General features: G+C 41.9%; 1 long non-coding RNA gene across 2 annotated transcripts in view; it reads left to right on the top strand.

The window, feature by feature from the left end:
* The window catches only part of LOC116631320, a 55,352-nt gene that overhangs the window by 18,862 nt on the left and 17,463 nt on the right, over nt 1–19,027 (top strand). For both annotated transcript variants that reach the window (XR_004299162.1, XR_004299161.1), the window contains exon 2: nt 14,634–14,777. This is a non-coding gene — a long non-coding RNA (uncharacterized LOC116631320). The remainder of the gene's footprint in view (nt 1–14,633; nt 14,778–19,027) is intronic.

The following is a 19,027-nucleotide window of genomic DNA, read 5'->3' as shown; positions in this document are numbered from 1 at the left end:
CGTTATATATGTACAAATGTGCCATAAATAACAATGCCCTTTGCAAAGCTTATAAGAAATTCCTTACCCAGTCGGCCATCACCTCTACTTATTGCCCTTTTCGTCCCACGCCATTTCTCTCTGGTCAAAGCACTATCTCTCACAATTGTTTCAGTAAATGTCTATAGTCACAGATATCAAAGAAGCAGAAAGGGGTTGATCTCCTCCCAGTTCTCTGGGATTAGGGTACAAGCCCATGACACAGACTTTGCCGATCACAGGTTCCTCCTCTGGTCCCTAAAACTTGAGGGAGGAATGAAAGGCAAAGGGAGCATCACGTGGCACCCAGAGCAAATGGGGAGCTCTGTGCCCAGCACAGTGGTGGTGAGGGTCAAGTGGCGAGACCTCTAAGCACAAAGATGAAACCACCCAGCTGCCTGGAGCCCAGCTACTGTTTATTGCATGAGCTACCCAATAGCCCTGCAATAATCCCCTGTCTGCTAAGTTAGCCATGGTCAGTTTCTGTTGTTTGCAATGAAGAACCCTGCGTGACACATCCAATTGTCCAATTTCAGTATCAGTGGTTTTTCCAACACCCTCAGCCTCTTATAATAATTAAATTTGATAGTCAATAAAGCTCTAAATACCTAATATACGCTGTCCTAAAAATCAGAAAAGCTAGTGTCTCATGTTCAGGAGAGATAGTGCTTTGACCAGAGAGAAATAGCGTGGGAGGAAAAGGGCAATAAGTAGAGGTGATGGCCGACTGGGTAAGGAATTTCTTATAAGCTTTGCAAAGGGCATTGTTATTTATGGCACATTTGTACATATATAACGTCCAGTGACTTGACTGTGATGGGGAATTAGGCCATACCTTCTATCAAGAAACACAAAGTTGTGCACCCCGCTAGTGCTGATGAACAAAAATGGCAAAAGTCCATTGCATGTGGGTTCAATTGTGTCTCTTTTTCCCAGTTGTGTGAGCTGTGGCAAGCCACTTAAATTTTATGAACCTCAATATCTTCTTTAAAATTGATAGTTTCTGGGGCACCTAGCTGGCTCAGTCAGTGAAACGTGGGACTCTTGATTTCCGGGTTGTTTAAGTTTGAGCCCCAAGTTGGGTGTAGAGATTGCTTGAAAATTAAACCTTGAAAAAAATTTGATAGTTTGTGATGCTGTGAAGATTAAATAAAGTGACACATGTAAAAACTGTTTGCAAACTGGAAAGCGCCACAAAATGTAGAAATAATGACTACCCCAGTGAAATATTTCTGTAATCTCCCAGGGTACCATGAGCTTAGAAATTCACAAGGTCTGAAAATAGTAGCTCCAACTGACCATGTCAAGATTTGATTGCATGCTCTCAGGTGTCTCCAAATATGAGATGTTAGGGCAATGTCACTAGGGATGGGCTTTAAATGATGTTGTATGCTGATTAAAAGAAAGCACCTGGGTAGCTCAGTTGGTTGAATGTCCGACTCTTGATTTCAGCTCAAGTCATGATCTCACGGTCATGGGATCAAGCCCCTCGTTGACCTCCACACTCAGCAGGGAGCCTGCTTCTCCCTCTCCCTCTGCTCCTCCCCTTGCTTTTGTGTGTGTGCGCGCATGCTCTCCCTCTCTCTCTCTAAAATAAATAAATAAAATCTTTTAAAAAATAAAAGGAATTTGCTTTTCTGCCTTTCCCACTTATTCAATAGAAGGTAGCTGGAGAAGTTCTCTGTCACCATATTCTTCCCTGGAGCTGCAAGAGTAACTATTTGAAGCGGGAACAGCATAGGAATAAAAGTAAGGCATTTGGGGATTGGCCAATCCACTTTAAATACTGTTCCTGGAAAACGGAGTTTCCATAGGCACTTCCTCAGGACCCTTCTGTTGGCATGACTCCCGTGGGATTATCACAGATGCTCTCCCTGAATGTCCTTTATTACTGTGTGCATCTTGTTCCCAACCTCATGCTTTTCACTGGGCACAGGGTATGGGAAGAAAGCAGGAAGGCACTGTATCACCACTTGTGTTTATTTTCTGGATTGACATGGTGGCTCTCATTTGCAGCAGGGTTCTATTATCCCCTAGAGGCGTCCTTCTAGGAAGGGGATGCCTTCTGTGAGGTGCAGTCAGAGCAGACGTGCCTTAGATGACGGCTTCAGAGCATGGACTTTCCCGTGTCGAGCAACTTGGTACAAAGTGGGCCGTCACGTGACACAGTTGAGCTCGTCCCCTCACTGAGGATGAGATGAGGGGCCTTCAGTCCACCAATGCCTGCTTAATTTGTTTTGCAGTATCTCCTTCCAGGGGCTAGATAATTGAACTCTGTGTGGGAGGCCTGCACATGATGAAATGCGGCCCATTACCATCTCCCCAAAGAGGGCGATGCTTAGTCAGTGGGTTTTGTCCCTAATAAAAAGATGAAGAGACAGTGAGTTCCCCTTTTGTGAAGACCTGAAAAGCTCTGGGAACTGGCAGGTTCTCAATTTTGATTTTTATTCTAATTATATAGTGAAAACAATTCACAGAATTTGGTGTCTAATTTGAGATATTTTAATCCCAGTCTCATCCATTAATTTGTTAAGACCATGTGGAGAGAGAAACTTGAAAGCAAGTTCTCCCTGGCAGGAAAGCCTTTTCAGGGCCTAGATGAAAAATCTATCTTAATCACATATTCACTTTTCCTGGAGCACCCTGAACAAAGAAAACCACAGCACAGGAATGAGCCTGAGCACAAGTCCTATTTCACGTAGTGGTAAGTCACGCCGGGTGTAATCTCGACCCCTTTCTATGACTAATCATTTCTGCATCCCACAGCAATTAATTGTGCAATGTTAGGAATCGCAACCACTGTGGGTCTCCATTTGCCCATCAATACAATGATAGTGTTGCACTATTTGATCTTTAAGGCTCCTGTCAGATTTTTAGAGATTTCTGTTTTAAAATTTTATCTTATTAAAGACAATGTCAGAGAATAAAAACAATGCATTGTCATTTATTCAAGTTTGTCTAACGTTGATGTCTTAGTACTTCAAGCTTAGAGTCGTTTATTCTCAGACTTTATTATTGAAGACTTATGAACACAGATTCATGTGTATAGTGAAATATAACTCTCCCCCCCTTATTTGGGGATAAACTGGAAATAAAGTACATCTATGTTGAGTAAAAAAAAAAAAAAATCCAAACTTCCTTTTGTCTTTTAGATTTTAAATGCTTGTCTGTGCTCTCGCTCTCCTCCCCTAAACCAGGCAGGCATGTTCTTTGTGTCAGTAATATTAGAAGCAAATGCATGTAGTGTGTGTGTGTATGTGTGTGTGTGTGTGTGTGTGTGTGTGTAGGAGATGCGCGGCATATAGTGCATGAATTAAATAACGAGTGAATATTCAAACAATGTGTTTCTATCTTACAGATGGTCTTTGATAGAGTCACATAAGAGCCAACTGAGCAAGGCAGTTCTTGTGATAATAAACCATTATCAGTTCTATTATATATTCCCTTTTTACTCATGGGTAAAATATATTTCAGTGCGACAACATATTTCTTCTCTGCCATTACCATTGGTCTTCACCCGCACCCTCAAAGGGCACTAAGTGTCTTTTAAAGTTGGAAAGACATGACATGTGTAAGCCTGATATCTGAATTTTTGTAACTCCCTGCTCCTCTCCCCACCACTGCTGAAACCTGTACAAGTCTTTGTGCTCTTACTTTTCGAAACAGCAGCTTGTGATGTGATGTGGAATCTGAGGTGTGAGAGATGGGCTGTATTAGTGGATAAGCTCATGTTTTTATATAGAAACAGGTCATGTATTGGTAGGAAATCTTACTTGCTGCAGAATCCAAGCAGAGTTGAAGGGCAGACGACAAAAATCAACACAGAACTCTCTGTTGTTTTCTTTCCCCTTGTCGTTTTAGGAAATTTCTCTTATCACTTTGATCATGCTACTTTGTGGAGCTGTTTGGGCAAATCCCCACTTTTAGACAGGCCCACTAACTTCCGCCTAATAGGGTCATATTTATGGGGCTGGAGGCGCTGCCGACTGGCTTCATTCCCCCAGGAAGTAACTCTTGGCTCGTTCTGGCAGGGACATTATAAGCTCACAGGCTTTATCAAATCTGTGAAACCAAGTGTGATTTACAGCTCCAGCTGGGGCAAAGAAACATACAGCAGTTGGGTTCTAAAATCAGTAGCTTCCTCCCTGAAGAGGTAGAGGGAATTTGAGTCAGAAGCCAACAAATAAGACCAATTTCAGCTTATCTTGAAAATTTCCAGACTTATTCATAAATTTGACAGGAGTGTTATCAGAGAGAAACACTTTGAAATGATGAAAAGTAAACACTCGATATAAGACCCAGAGATGGGGATCTCTTTCAGACGGCTGGGCTCGGTGCAGAGGGCCACGGTGACAATGGAATATGATGCCACATCCTCTCCCTTTTATGTTCCTTTAAACAGCCTGTGGCAGTGTGGATAGGGTGGGAACTAGTCAGTCAAAAATGTACTTTGAATGTTTAAAATTAAGAAACAGGGGAGAGTTGAATGGGAAGTAATGAGGATTTTCTTTCTCTCTCTCTCTCTCTCTTTTTTTTTTGACAAAGAAAAATGTTCAGGAGGACACAGTGGACAGAGTTTCCATTTTTATTATTTCTCTGAGTAGTAAATGTTTACAAAATAGGAGGGATTTCTTTGCCCTTTGACATCTGCTCTATTGGCAAAATCAAGTTGAGATGGAAGACGAGCAGAACTCTTCCTGATTATCCCATTTGATAGTTTGATAGTATGACCAAGAAATTGTTTAAATTATCTTGGGATACAATATTAATATCTCCAGAGAAAATGATAGATTTTTCTTAATTTTAAGCATCAAGGAACTTAATTATTTCCCACTGCCCAGAAGGCCCACTATCTTTTAAAAAAATGTCTACCAAAAGTAAACCTTATTCAGTAACCATTTATCCTTTCTCATGTTTTTATTAATAAAAACTTGGTCAGAGCCAAGTTTCTGGTTGGTTAAACTTCTGACCAGCTTGTAAAAGGTAACCAGCTTTGCCATGCTGAGTTAAAAACCCAACATAAAACAAAGTGCTTTGTTATGTCTGCTGACCCATTCGGTCTTGCCAAGAGTAAATGTGTGTGCGCACGCATGTGTGCATGCATGTGCACATGACACACACATGTGCGCCATTTTGAAATGCCAGATGTTGTTGGAGAAGCCTGTTCATCACCTTCAAGGATACCTAAGTCACTTAAAATACATCGTGGAAGCTGTTGAACAATCTCAACTAACACAGGAATAAGTGATCTGTTTTAAAGTAGTCCTAAGCAAAACATTTAAAAAATACTAAGTGAGTAATTATGGTAGCAAGCAATTTCACAGAGTACTGTGGGGGTAATCTTTATCTTTTAAAATAGGGGATTGTTTCTGTCATAAAGGAGGCAGGGCAAAGGAAAATTTAACCTTCCACCAGGAACGTGTAGACCATTCAGACAAAAAGAACAAAATTAAGAATTCTGCTCTATGTGGAAAAACAAAGGAACCTTGACCTGAGAATCTTGGATCCTCATTTTTAGTCCTGAAATGTTCAATGAAACACTGGGAAAAGGAGAGGTGAACTCTGTGCTTGACCATTTCCCTGAAGCATGGGCGTCCTCAGTGCCCAGCATAACAGACTTCCCCTCTGCCAGGATTAAGTGTGTGTGTCAGGAGGCGTGGCCTAGGAGAAGCACCAGATTTTGTTGCCACACTTGGCCCAGCAGCCAATGCATCTCCAAAAACTGACATTCATCCCATGGCGCACCTTTGAGGGTGAGATGACAAAGCTTTTTTCTTTCTGACATTTTAATTTTCACTTCTCCCAAGGAATCCTGCCATATTTCTAAGTGGGTACAACACATAGTACTTAATTTATGCATTTAAGTAAGCATATCTGACAAAACCATAAAAGCTGCATAAGGTTTATGTGAGTAAATTGCCACTTCTTGAACTTTGAAATTTGCATGCATAGTGAGTTGGGAGTTTGCTAATTAACTCTATGCACATGCCCAGAAATAAACTCACAAATATTGTTTCTTGTCACTGAGAATGTGTTTCAAGTATGCCAAACAAAATGCACCTTCCAATGATATACCTAGGTCAAAAAATACTGTGTATCATAATATTTTTAGCTTTGTGGTCTCACCGTTTTTCACTACTTGGCACAGTTGTCTGGAGAATATTTTCTATCGGTGGTTGTCATCTGTGTAGAATAACAAAGTAGAATACTTGTTTTAATCCATACAATCCCTTTTGGGGGAAAACTTGCAACTAGTATACCCACTGGAGACAAACCATTAGATGTTTTGCCTATTGGACATAAATGAAATCCCAGAACTTTAGAATAAGGAGTATAAAATTTAGGCATTAGCTAAATTTCTGAAAGACAAAAATCACAAATATAGGGACCTGAAGAAGAAATTTATTGTTTTTCACATAACAGTCCAAAGGCGAGCAGTTTAGGCTTATGGGGCAGGCTTTGCTCATGACAGTCATGCTGGGACCCAGGTTCCTTCCATCTTGTGGCTCCACCATCATTCAGGGTGGTGTCCGTGTCTGAGTCACTGCCACGTCCACATGCCAGCCAGCAGAAGGAGAAAATAGAGGGAGGCATAGACTGGCAGCTTCATTCCTAAGATGATAATGTGGAAGTTGGCCACAGCACTTCTGCTCACATCTGACATGGGGCCATGGAGGGGCCACAGGTAGTGAAGGCTATCAGAAATCCTGAGACATGATTCTACCTGTCACTCTGGCTGGCAAATCCATAGAAATGGGTGAATCATGGTGGATATGATGGGGAAACACCATGAGGTTTCATACATCTTCATTTCTATTGATTTAATAAAGAATTGATAAAATAAAAAAAGTTAACCATTTAAGAAACTTAAAATACCTTTCTCTTGATCTAAGAATCATGTAAATTAATGGCATTCATATAGCTTAGATATAGATGTAGTTTCTCTTTAGTGTGTTTTTATTTTGAAGATAATTGGAAGAGGTCCCCCCCAAATTTTCCTCATAACTGATGAATCTGACTTCTCCTAATGATCCTAAGAAAGGATATATTGATTTGTTGAACAAATGTTATTTATTGTACATTTATTGTACACCTCCTGTGAACCTGTCATTGGGATAAGCACAAGATACAAAGGAATAATCACAAAGGTCTCAAAGGTCAAGGTGGGCAAGATTCCTGGGTCCAGTTGTTCTGGGATTATAAAACTTGGGTATGAAGTGCTCTCCACTCTGATCTTTGCAATACCATTGGATATAGTATTTCTAAATCTTCACTCTTACCTGAAAGAGAGATGAAACAATAATTTGGGGGCCTTCTGATTCCCTAATTAGTTGAATGTTTCGTGATCACCCATTATCTATCAGGCATGGTGCTAGGGTCTAGGAAAACAGTGGTGAAGATAGTACATGCCCCCATGAAGCTCATGCTCCCTGTCACTGATTCCCAACCACTGACCTCAGAGCTACTATGCATATAAGCCTGCTAAATTTCTCATTCAGCAATAGTAGCAGATGCTACAGCTCTAAACACAGTGATCTTCCAAGTGTTTCATCATTCAAATGGGGGCCCCATACCTCGTACTCAACCATTGGTCTAAAAACATGTTGATTCAGCCGAAAAAAGAAGCAGAGGTTCTGAACTCTAGGAAATATCCTGGGGTCCAGTCAGCGATTTTAATTCCATGTCAAGGGAATCCTAGAATCTCTTCTCTCAGAAGCTTCCCACGTGATTTTCACAAGTAGTCAGTTTGGAGAATTACATTTATGCATGTAATCGGATTCGCTTCAACACTTTTTCAGCTTCTGTCTTTCTGGTGCATGATAGCCAGTGGGTCTCCTGGGTTTTATTGATGAGAACTTGAAACCCGCCTAGTGGTTTGTGGCTATGATGACCCATTACCGGCCCTCGCCTCAGTGTTTAGCCACAAATTTTGCCTTTGCCCTCTGCCACCACCTTTAGGTTTAGCTTCCCAATGAATTCCAATATTTAGACCATTTTTTTTCTTTACACTAAATACATAGATGGTTCTCCACCATCAGCCTATCCCTTGGTTTTGGATTAATTGTAAAAGCACTTTTAAGTTTCTACTTTAAGCAAAGCACAGTACATTACAAATGCATTTATGTATTCTCTTAAAAAAGTGACTCCAATTAATCTCCTCACCATGATTCAACATATATCTAAAAGAAAAACCATCACGCATCCATCAATCATCTGAAGCCTTCTCCCAGCTGGAGAGCTGATCAATTTAAGGACATTCACTTATTTTTCTGTGCACGGAGAATATGAACTTTTCATTGCATTTTAATTCATGTTTCTCCCCCTTTTATTGTCATATTACCTGTCAAATATGAACTTTGTATCCAAAGGTTCTTTTCCCTTATAAAGCAATGTGAATATTTGGTTAGCCATTTTTTTTTCCTTCTAACATTATTTCCCCCCAAAGATACCGTCTAAAATGACATTTTGACTTCCTTTATTTGTTTTATAACAGATATAGTGTCAAATTGAGAGCAAATAAGAGTCGTCTTCCTGAAGCTCCTTTTAGAGGCCATCGAAAATATATGGAATCTGTTTGCTTGATTTTAAACCCCCAAATTTGAACATCATTCTCAAGTTAAAGCTGTCCCTCAGGACGGATGACATTTGATCTGAGTAACAGCTATGGTACTCGGGTGAGGCTGTTCTTTCTATACGGTTTCAAAGCTAGAAGCTCAGAAAATCCATTAAAGCCAGAGTCAGAGCAGAAATAAAGGTGATGACATAGCCATTTGAGGTGAGAAAGGTGAGCTTCTTCAGAGGGTTTCAAGAAAGTGCGTAATGAAAACAATTTTGGAGCCATGCCTCTGTGGTGTTCCCAGCTGCCTAACTCAGATCTCCCAAGGATGAGATGCAATGCGACCTGATTAAACCCTCATGATGTTCTCACCGGCTCGCCTCTCTCAGATAAACACCCCTCTTTTAATGGTGCCCTCATTTCACAGGGCCGATTGAACTCTGCTAATATAAGGGCTGCTTCACGATGCCATTCTGAGAAGGGTGCTGAGCACCAACGTGCACGATGCCTGCCCTCCAGAGCACATCACAGAATGAGGGAAAATCATCTGCACCATTGCCACGGAATGGGGAGGGATTCAATGTACTGGTAGTATTGCTGCAAAAGTTACCTATGAACTTTCACTAGAAATCATTAAGAAATGCCCTCCCCCCTTTATTTTGCCCCTGGCTCCCAGCCTCCTCGACCGCTTTTAGCTGAGCAAGATCTCCATCCATCCTCAACAATCTACCTGCTCCACCAGCCTAGGCATTTAGACTCTTCTCCACTAAGCACAAGGCTATCTTGTATTTCTTATTCCAGACAACTGGTATTAGCCATATTTGGGGCTTACTGTTGGTAGTCTTGTCACTCAGATTCAGCAACAGACATGAAGGCTCCTTTGATTATATTTCAGTTCCTTAACAACTGTTCTATTACCTCATCTGACTGCTAAAAAGCCATAGAGGTTCTTGTCTTGTTAAATGTAATTCTGTTGCGATTACTGTCAAATATTGAATTAAAAGTGGTTAGCTCATTAACAGCTCACCCCCAACAATCGATTAAAAAAGTTTGGTTTTTTTTTTTTTAATATGAAGATGGTTGGCATTTACTTATGAAGTCCCTTCTCCTCTTTGGAATCTAATTATAGTGGCTAGGAATGCTCATTTTTCACTTGGTCTCTGAATTCCTGGGGTATGGGAGGGGGTATGCCGTAGGAACAGAGGGGTGTGGCCAGGAACCACCTCTGAGGAGAGACCCGGTCTGGCAGTGAGCCAGCTGAAGGTGTGGGGTGCAGGATCAAAGGCAGGGCTGTCTCCAGCCTCCGAGGGGTTCATCAGGATGTAAGAGGGCGGGCTTCCTGATGTGGTGGGCAGAGCTGAGGTCTGGGGAACACAGGAACAGGTGATACTTGAAAATACAAGGCAGGGGGACAGTGGCACTTAGCAGTGGATAAGCAGAGAGCAGGGCAGTAGCCACTGGGCTGACTTCAGGTGGAAAATGGCCAGATTACAGCAGGACCCCGCCTTGGAAGGAGAAGGCATGGTAAACTAGGCTGGTAACTTGGAAAGTAATCATAAATAGCAGTAAAAATATGCTCTATTTCCTCTAATCCATTTTCACCATAGCATCTGGAGTGAATCTTTTAAAAATACAAAGCACGTCACACCACTGTGCCACCTAAACTTTTCAGCGGCTTCCTAAAGCAGTGTTCTTAATCTCAGAACGTGCAAAGGCATTGTCCAGGGATCTTGTTAAAATGCGGATTCTGGTTGGGTGGTCTGGGGTGGCGCCTGAATTTCTGCATTTCCGATGAGCGCCAGGTGATGCCAGGACCACACTTGGAGGAACAAGAACTCGAAGCACAATCAAAATTGTCCCACCCCCCGTCACCCTGTTCTCTCCCTTGGATGTCCATGTTCCAGCTGCTCTCCTGTCTTTGCCGCCTTGTAGGTCTTGTGGTTTCTGTTCCCTGTGCTTGGACTGCCACACGTCCGGCTCTTCTGGCTTCTCCTTGTCTGGCTGCAGCTTAAATATCCCCTCCTCACAGTGGCTCCCCTGACCACCCTCCTTCCTGCTTATTCTCTATCAGAGTCACTGTTTCTTCCGTCATTGCTAGGCCTTACTCAATGTATAACCATTTATTTATTTGCTCCATTACTGTATGTGTCCCCAGTTAGGTGTAAACTCCCAGGGAGACACAACCCATTATCGATATGTTTTCCACTGTATCATTTATTAAGTTCAACCTATGTGCTAGACACTACGCTACCTGATTTACATTTATCTCATTTATTGCCAGCATCAGTTCTGTAAGTTAGGTCTTTTTAATCGCTAGTTTTCAGACAAAATAATTGACACCCCTTAAAAGTAGCAAACAGAGACTTCAAACATTTGAGCCTCATGCTGCTTCTAACTCTCTTCCTGCCTTTCACCTGTGGGTGGAGGTACGTAGATGGTATGACCTCTCCCATCTCCACGTGGTCCCCGTGGGTGCGCTGCTTAGGAGGGGACAGCAATTCCATTCTTGATCCTTCCTTGCATAGCCGAGCTAATCCAATGCCAAAGACATCTGCTAAATACTGCAGCAGAGCAAAAAGAAATTCAATAAGGCAAGTAACTAGACTTTATCAACATTACCTACTACCGCCGACTGCTATGTATTGTGCTCCCGCCCCAGGCCACCTGCTTGAAAAATAAGATCAGTCAAAATGACTCGGGAGAGATTTCTGTTCCCAGGGCAAAGGTGTAGCTTACCTTGGATGGGCATGTGTTCCTCTGAACCACCTCTACCATCAGTAACCAGGGGCAGGAATGCTCTGGCAGTTCCTGTTTTCTCCTTTCTGTAAATAGAAATTCCAGTAGGAGAGCATCTTGACAGTATTTGGGACCTGGGGTCCATATATAGCTTTTCCGTGCAAGACAGAGCATTTGTAGCCGTTGCTTTACTGGGGAGGACATTTCAGGGTTGAGAATTTGAGTATTCTGTCTTTGTTGCTCTGGATGACCCTGAAACGGGGCAGATGAGGTCTCTTACATAATTTTGTGTACAAGTAAACATTTCGTTTCTTATGGTGGAGGGAAGAAAAGAGGAGTGGGAGATTTGGGGCTCTGATTCTAAAGCCCTTTCAAAGACCGCCTTAGCTGCTGACCCTCCTCGAAGGCAGGAGTGCACAGGGGCCTTCTGTGTGCTTGTTATTTTTGATGGATTGCAGTCTAGCTGCAGGGCAGGAAGCTCAAACCCCTGGGGTCGCATCACTGTAGCTGGCAAAGAAGTGGAGGCTTGAAACGGCTTGGCTTGTTGTAGCCAGACCAATGAGAGTTTCGGGTACTGTCTTCAGGATCCCCTACTCTCCCTTCTTCACGCACACCCCAGATGTAAAGAATCACGCCAAATTGCACTCCTCTCCCACACCCTTCCCCACATACCCTCACGCTGAAGATGAAAATTGGTCTCTAATTGTTGGATACAAGCTTGACTAGCTTTGAATTAACAGCTAAAGCTGTATTCATTAATCTGAGCAGGGAAGAGCAGGCAGACTGTCACAACATGGCTCAGTTCAGTAGTCATGCAGAGCAGGTGAGGGAATGGGAGGCTCTCTGGAAGTGCGGCAGCGATCCCCATCAGCCCCATCAAGCAGTGATGAAGAGGGGAAGGCGGCCAGCCACAGGACCGCCAGGAGATGGATGGCATACCTCAAAGTCCACTGTCCCAGGGGCATCCCAGCAATGATCGATGGTTATCCACAGCAATTAAACTTCAGAGCTTTTAAATGTCACTCTAGAATGGAATGCCATCTCATAAAGGTGTTGTTTAACATTTATCAAACATGGGGACCGGGTGGGGGTGGGGGGCCGTGGAGTAATTCTTTGGGGAAATGTTAGAGCTTTTGAAGTGAGACAACCATGAGAATGAAATTTGATACTGTTCTAATGTGTTGTCTTCAATATTGAAATAAACTGGAACAGAACCTCTTTGGACACTGCGAGATGGTTTATAACGTTGGGATTTAGTGGGGGTGTGGTGGGAAGAATGTACGAGAAAGGGTCAGGAGAAGCAGTTGTCAACCATTGCTTTTTCACTTGTGACGATGTGTCTTGGATAAATGACAACTCACCTGCGTAAATGGGGGAGGTTCACCACCCCCAATGTGTTAGAATCACCTAGGGAGCTTTTAAAACATATCAGTAATTGGGACTTACCTGATCCGTTAGTTTCGGGTAGGATGGATTACATATGTATTTGTAAAATCTCCCCAGGTGATTAATAGGTACAGTCAAGCTTGAAAACCACTGTATTAGATAACCTTAAGTTTTTTCAGCCCTACATTTCCATGATTTTTCTGTCTTATGGGGATATTCTCAAAGTAGATGGCACTTGCTAATTAAAAAAAACAACAACTACTTTCCATTGGAACAACATACAGTGTTAAAGGACAATGAGATGGTGGTTAATGTTTTTTCTGTCACCAATTTGTATTTATTCATTCATTTAATCATAGATTGAATAACTCTTGGCAATTATCAAACTCAAGGTTGGAAATACGAGGGTGCTTGCACATCGAGCAGTGGGCAGAATGAGGAGGTGTGAAGGTGTGTTGTATGGATACCAGCCTCTATCAAAGGCAGTTGGAGCAGAATTCTCAGAATATCAGAAAATTACCAAAAAAGTTATTGACACTCCATCCTCCATTTTGGCCTTCTTGTCTGTCTATTTCTCTCTTCTGTTTCTAGCTTGATGGTGGCATGATATGACTGAGATATTACCAGATGCTTTTAAATGTCTTTCATGTTTCCTTGCTCCCTCTTCCCTTCCAGCATTCAAGCAGTTAGCTGGCTTTGTAGTTCTCACCTCAGGGGAAGGAGGGGGGGGAGAAAAGTCATATGCAGGGATGTACGTTCCCCAAAAGGGCCCTTTTAGAAGATTGTTCTAATAGAAGCTATGCCCTCCAGAGTATGGATTCCTCAAGGTAGAATGATGAGGAAGGAAGGGGAAGGGAGAACAGAGACCTCAGTGTGCCCAGGAGATGGGGAGGGGCCTGGCTTTGTTTGTAGGGAGCACTGTGGAGACAGAACCACGTAAGTAGAGGGTGTGAGACCTAAGGGCAAAACACTTATGTCCACTTTGTCAGGGAAAAGCCCAGTGAGGGGAAGGCTGTGGGGTCCGTCTGAGAGCACATGCCCCAGACAGCTCATCAGATATTCCCCCGTCCACAGGCAACAGAAAGAAATCAGCAGAGCTGAGGGGGCCGCTGGGACAGGGTCATCGCTGTGGCGTAGCTGACAGCAGAGCACCAAGATGGACGATGGGTAGCTGTTGGTGCTTGCAAAGATGAGTGACATGAGCCCAGACAGGCCACCCCTTTGCCTTGAAACCATGTAACTCCAAAGAGCAAACGAAACTGGAATGATGTGGTAGGATAGGGTACTCGAATATAAATTAAATTACCTTTAAAAATCTTCGGAGATGTAAACCTTTATAGTATGTCCTTTTGATAGAAGTAAGGGATAAAAATGAATCATGTAGTAGAGTTTGACAAAGACATATAGCCATGTGTGATTGGCACGACAGTCAAGACTCCGTGGAATATTAAAATGGATTCCCATCCAGACTAAGGCCCCGCTCTGCTCAGAGAATTCTGTTGCTTTAAATGAAAGGCGAACAGGTAGAGAAGCAGATCTGTAAGAGATAATTCCATTTGCAAAAGAAGAAGTCTAATCTATTTTCATGCCAAAGTGTAAAGGACTCTTCACTTTATTCATCACTTCATTAATCTCATTTCAAAAGGGAAGGCCAGGGCTGAAAACAGAGGTTATTCACATTTCAAACAAGCTCCTTAGGCATAATGAGTGAGCAAAGCATTCAACTGTTAGACTTTGTTGCTTTCCTACCAGCTGGAGACAAGTACTATGAAGGTCATGCTATTTAATCTTACATACAGAGAGATGCATATAGTTGGGGTGCAGAAGAAATTATTTTGAAAAATGGCAAATTAGAGATCTGTGACGCACTGAGGAGCAGGGCAGAGTTTGGAAGAACATGAATAGTTCAGTGGTATCTTTTCCCATCTTGTTTTAGTCTACAGAATGACCGAATGAAAAATACCATGGTAAGCCGTGAGAAACAGCGAAAGTCATATATCCCAAACACCATTCTGCAGCGAAACGGAGGGGTTTGGAACGACTGGAAATACTTCCACCCCAGGAATTTCCAGGACATCTGGTAAGTCAACAACATTATCACAAACATTATGGCCAACAATGTGAGTTCTTGCAACAATGTATTCATTTTCCAAATGTTCCAGCTGAGAAAGCCACACAGAACATTCCCACCATCTAGCAGATGGCTAATGGGGAAGCCAATATTTTCTGTGGAAAGCAAAGTTTCTTCTTCTAACATTAGACAATTTCAGCAGAGAGAACAAATAAGCATTTGTTTTTGTATTCTATTCTCTTGCACTCATAAAGAGAATGCATTATAGACTATTAATTTTAAAAGTGCATAAGAAAATGAGTTTTTCTTTGAGATTACAGAACTAAGACACTTTTCAGTCCAGAAATGTCTGGTGGTGGGGACAAGGGCTACTGCTTCTGCATCTAGCCGGAGAGGCAGGGGTTAGGGAAAACCTTAAACATTATTTATTATTATTGCTGATTGGTGGGTAAAAAAACAAAACAGAACAAAAAACCTTAAACTATGTGGGTGGAAATGAATTTGCGCCTACCTACATCAGATTTACAAGCGACTTGTAGGATGTGGAGATTATGAATGAGATTTTACTTTCATAGAAAATGAAATGAAATGAGCAAGGCATGGTTGCCAAGTTTGTTTTAGGAAAGAATGGGAGCAGGTGGTAAACAAAAGATAAAATGTGTTATTTGAGTAACACTGAATTACTATGTCTAGTTTCACAGACCTTATTTACTGTGCCAGGAAAGTGGGTCGATTTGCCTTTAAATGTTTTACCTTCACTTATTATTATCAAGCATTCAAGTAAATGTATATGTAACACATATAACAGGTACTGTAAAGAGCGGGAGCTGGTTATAAATAATTTCACTTGTTTGTTTTTGTTTTGTTTTCTGAGCTGTTTGGAGGACTAAAATGAATTTCTACTTTTCCAATTTTGAGTGTTTTTATGTCCCTTCTGACTAGAACCCTACTATTTTTAAATTAATTTTGATCCTGCCATGCAAAAATACTGGCATATCAAATTACACCTATTTTTATAATAGGCTCATTAACTCTTTCAATAAAGATTAAAGTTACTATATGCCTACCCTGCAGGAGGAAATATGCTCTGCTCTGCTGGAGCTACAAGAAACTTACATAGAATCTAATGGTGCAAAGACAGGCTAACTTTCAGTACCTTATCAATCATATCTGCCTCCTTCCTCTAAAGACATGGGTGTCTTAGCTGAAACACTCCTTTGGTGGTTGCTAAGAGTCTGGCTTTCTAAAGCTCATACAAACTGGAGTCTAAGATGTTGTCCAGGGTTGACTAAAAGATGAAGATGTGCTCTTCCCGGAGTAGTTTGGTTCAAGAAGCAAGAGAGCCAAAACCTTGTAAACAGCTCCTTACTCAGTGTGGTAGGTGAATAACATCTCCCCTGGCCCCCACTTTTGTCAAAGGTACCCATGCTCCAATCCCCATAACCTATGAGTGTGGCATGGCAAAAGGACTTTGCTGATGTGACCAAGTTAAGGATCTTGAGATGCCAAGATGATCCTAGGTCATCTGGGTGAGCTTAATGCAATCACAAGGACCCTTAGCAAAGGAAAACATAAGGGTCAGAATCAGCAAAGCTGTGACAATGGAAGCAGAGATTGGAGTGATGTGCTCTGTAGATGAAAGAAGAGGCCGCGAACCAAGGAGGGTAGGCGGGCAGCCTCCAGAAGCTAGAAAAAGCAAGGACACAGATTATTGCTGGGAATTTCCAGGAAGGAACACAGCAGCCCTGTTTGATATTAAACTTGATTTAGCCCAGGGTGACCCGTGTTCTGTTTCTCACAACAAAACTGTGCAATAATAAGTTTGCATTGTTATAACTGACTAAGTTTGTGATCATTTGTTACAGCAGCAATAGGAAACTGAAACGGCCAGAAATTCATAAATAATTGCTGTAAATTTTTTTTTTTTTTTTGGAAGGAAGGAAGATGTAAGCCTAAGTATAAAGAATCTATGGCATAGCAAGGATTGGTCATCTTCCTTCACTTTGGCAGAGTCCTACCTGCACAGACTGGCATCAGCTTTTACACACGAGGAAGTAAGGGGCAAGGGGAAAAATGTGTAAAGATGCTTCTCCTCGCGCTCTCAGCTGCCACCTTACCTTTCGCTCTGATTGATATCCCTTCTAAATAAATTGGTAGGCTACAGGAAATAGGCACGTATGGTCTCCTCTTGACAAGTTGTGGACACCCCTGAAATGATGCAAAAATAATCCTGGCAAAGGCTCAGTTGAGCAGTAATGGGTCCTCACTTCTAATTTTAACATGACCTGTTTCTATGTCAAAAATACTATCCTGGATGACTGGAGGTGATGATGACTTGGACCAGATCATCCTGAAGTTCTTTGATTTCTTTGAGCTCGATGACGTTTGTTTTTTTACAGAAATTTAAGAAGTTGCTCCCTGTTATTGGATAGCTTGGTGGACAGATATCAGAGAAAACAGAAACTAGGAAAAACAAAAACACTTAACTTGTAAAGGGAACGAATCCTCAGAAAACACATAATCCCCTAGCCCTAGATATTTTCCGTGCCTTATGTGTGTGTACATCTGTGTAATAAGCAGGAATAAGAACCGTAGTCCTGGATCTGGGTCCTGTTTGTACCAGGATTGAATGTTGGTCCCACCTCTGATGCGTATTTTTTTTTATTATGTTCATTTAGTCGGCATACAGTACAACATTACTTTTGATGTAGTGTTCAATGATTCATTAGTTGCGTATAACACCCAGTGCTCATCACAACACATACCCTCCTTAATACCCACCACCCTGTTACCTCACCCCCCACTCCCTTTCCTTCTGTAACCCTCAGTTTGTTTCCTGGGGTCCATAGTCTCTCATGGTTCGTCTCCCTCTCTGATTTCTCCCCCTTCAGTTTTCCCTCCCTTGCCCTATGGTCCTTCATGCTATTGCTCATATTCTACATATGAGTGAAACCATGTAATAATTGTCTTTCTTTGCTTGACTTACATCACTTAGCATAATCCCCTCCAGTTCTATCCATGTCAGTGCAAATGGTGGGTATTCATCCTTTCTGATGGCTGAGTAATATTCCATTGTATATATGAAACACATCTTTATCCATTCATCTGTTGAAGGGCATCTCAGCTCCTTCCACAGTTTGGCTATTGTGGACATTGCTGCTATGAATATTGGGGTGCATGTGCCCCTTCTTTTCACTACATCTGTATCTTTGGGGTAAATAGCTAGTAGTGCAATTGCTGAGTTGTAGGGTAGCTCTATTTTTAACCTCTTGAGGAATCCCCATACTGTTTTCAGAGTGGCTGTACCAGTTTGCATTCCCACCAACAGTGTAAGAGGGTTCCCCTTCCTCCGCATCCTCGCCAACATTTGTTGTTTCCTTTTTTGTTCATTTTTGCCATTCCAACTGGTGTAAGGTGGTATCTCATTGTGGTTTTGATTTGTATTTACCTGATGGCTAGTGATGTTGAGCATTTTTTCATGTGTCTGTTAGCCATTTGTATGTCTTCTTTGGAGACGTGTCTGTTCATGTCTTCTGCCCATTTTTTCACTGGGTTATTTGTTGAGTGTTGAGTTTGAGAAGTTCTTTATAGATCTTGGATATCAGCCCTTTATCTGTAGTGTCATTTGCAAATATCTTCTCCCATTCTGTGGGTTGCCTCTTAGTTTTGTTGACTGTTTCCTTTGCTGTGCAGAAGCTTTTTATCTTGATGAAGTCCCAAAAGTTCATTTTTGCTTTTGTTTCCCTTGCCTTTGGAGATGTGTCTTGAAAGAAGTTGCTGTGGCCACCTATGTTCTCCTCTAGGAGAGGTTACTACCTATGTTCTCCTCTAGGATTTTGATGGATTCCTGTCTCACATAGAGGTCTTTCATCCATTTTGAGTTTATCTTTGTGTATGGTGTAAGGGAATGGTCCAGTTTCATCCTTCTATATGTAGCTGTCCAATTTTCTCAGCCCCACTTATTGAAGAGACTGTCTTTTTTCCATTGGATATTTTTTCCTGATTTGTCAAAGATTAGTTGGCCATAGAGTTGAGAGTCCATTTCTGGAGTCTCTCTTCTGTTCCATTGGTCTATGTGTCTGTTTTTGTGCCAATACCATGCTGTCTTGGTGATAACAGCTTTGTAATATAGCTTGAAGTCAGGCAATGTGATGCCCCCAGGTTTGTTTTTCTTTTTCACCATTCCCTTGGCGATTCGTGGTCTTTTCTGGTTCCATACAAATTTTAGGATTGTTTGTTCCAGTTCCTTGAAAAATGCC

This window comes from Phoca vitulina, unplaced genomic scaffold, assembly GCF_004348235.1.
Source record: "Phoca vitulina isolate PV1807 unplaced genomic scaffold, GSC_HSeal_1.0 scaffold5, whole genome shotgun sequence".
Lineage (NCBI taxonomy): Eukaryota > Metazoa > Chordata > Mammalia > Carnivora > Phocidae > Phoca > Phoca vitulina.
Note: the sequence above shows the minus strand (reverse complement) of the source record. Positions and strands in the feature narration are given on the sequence as shown.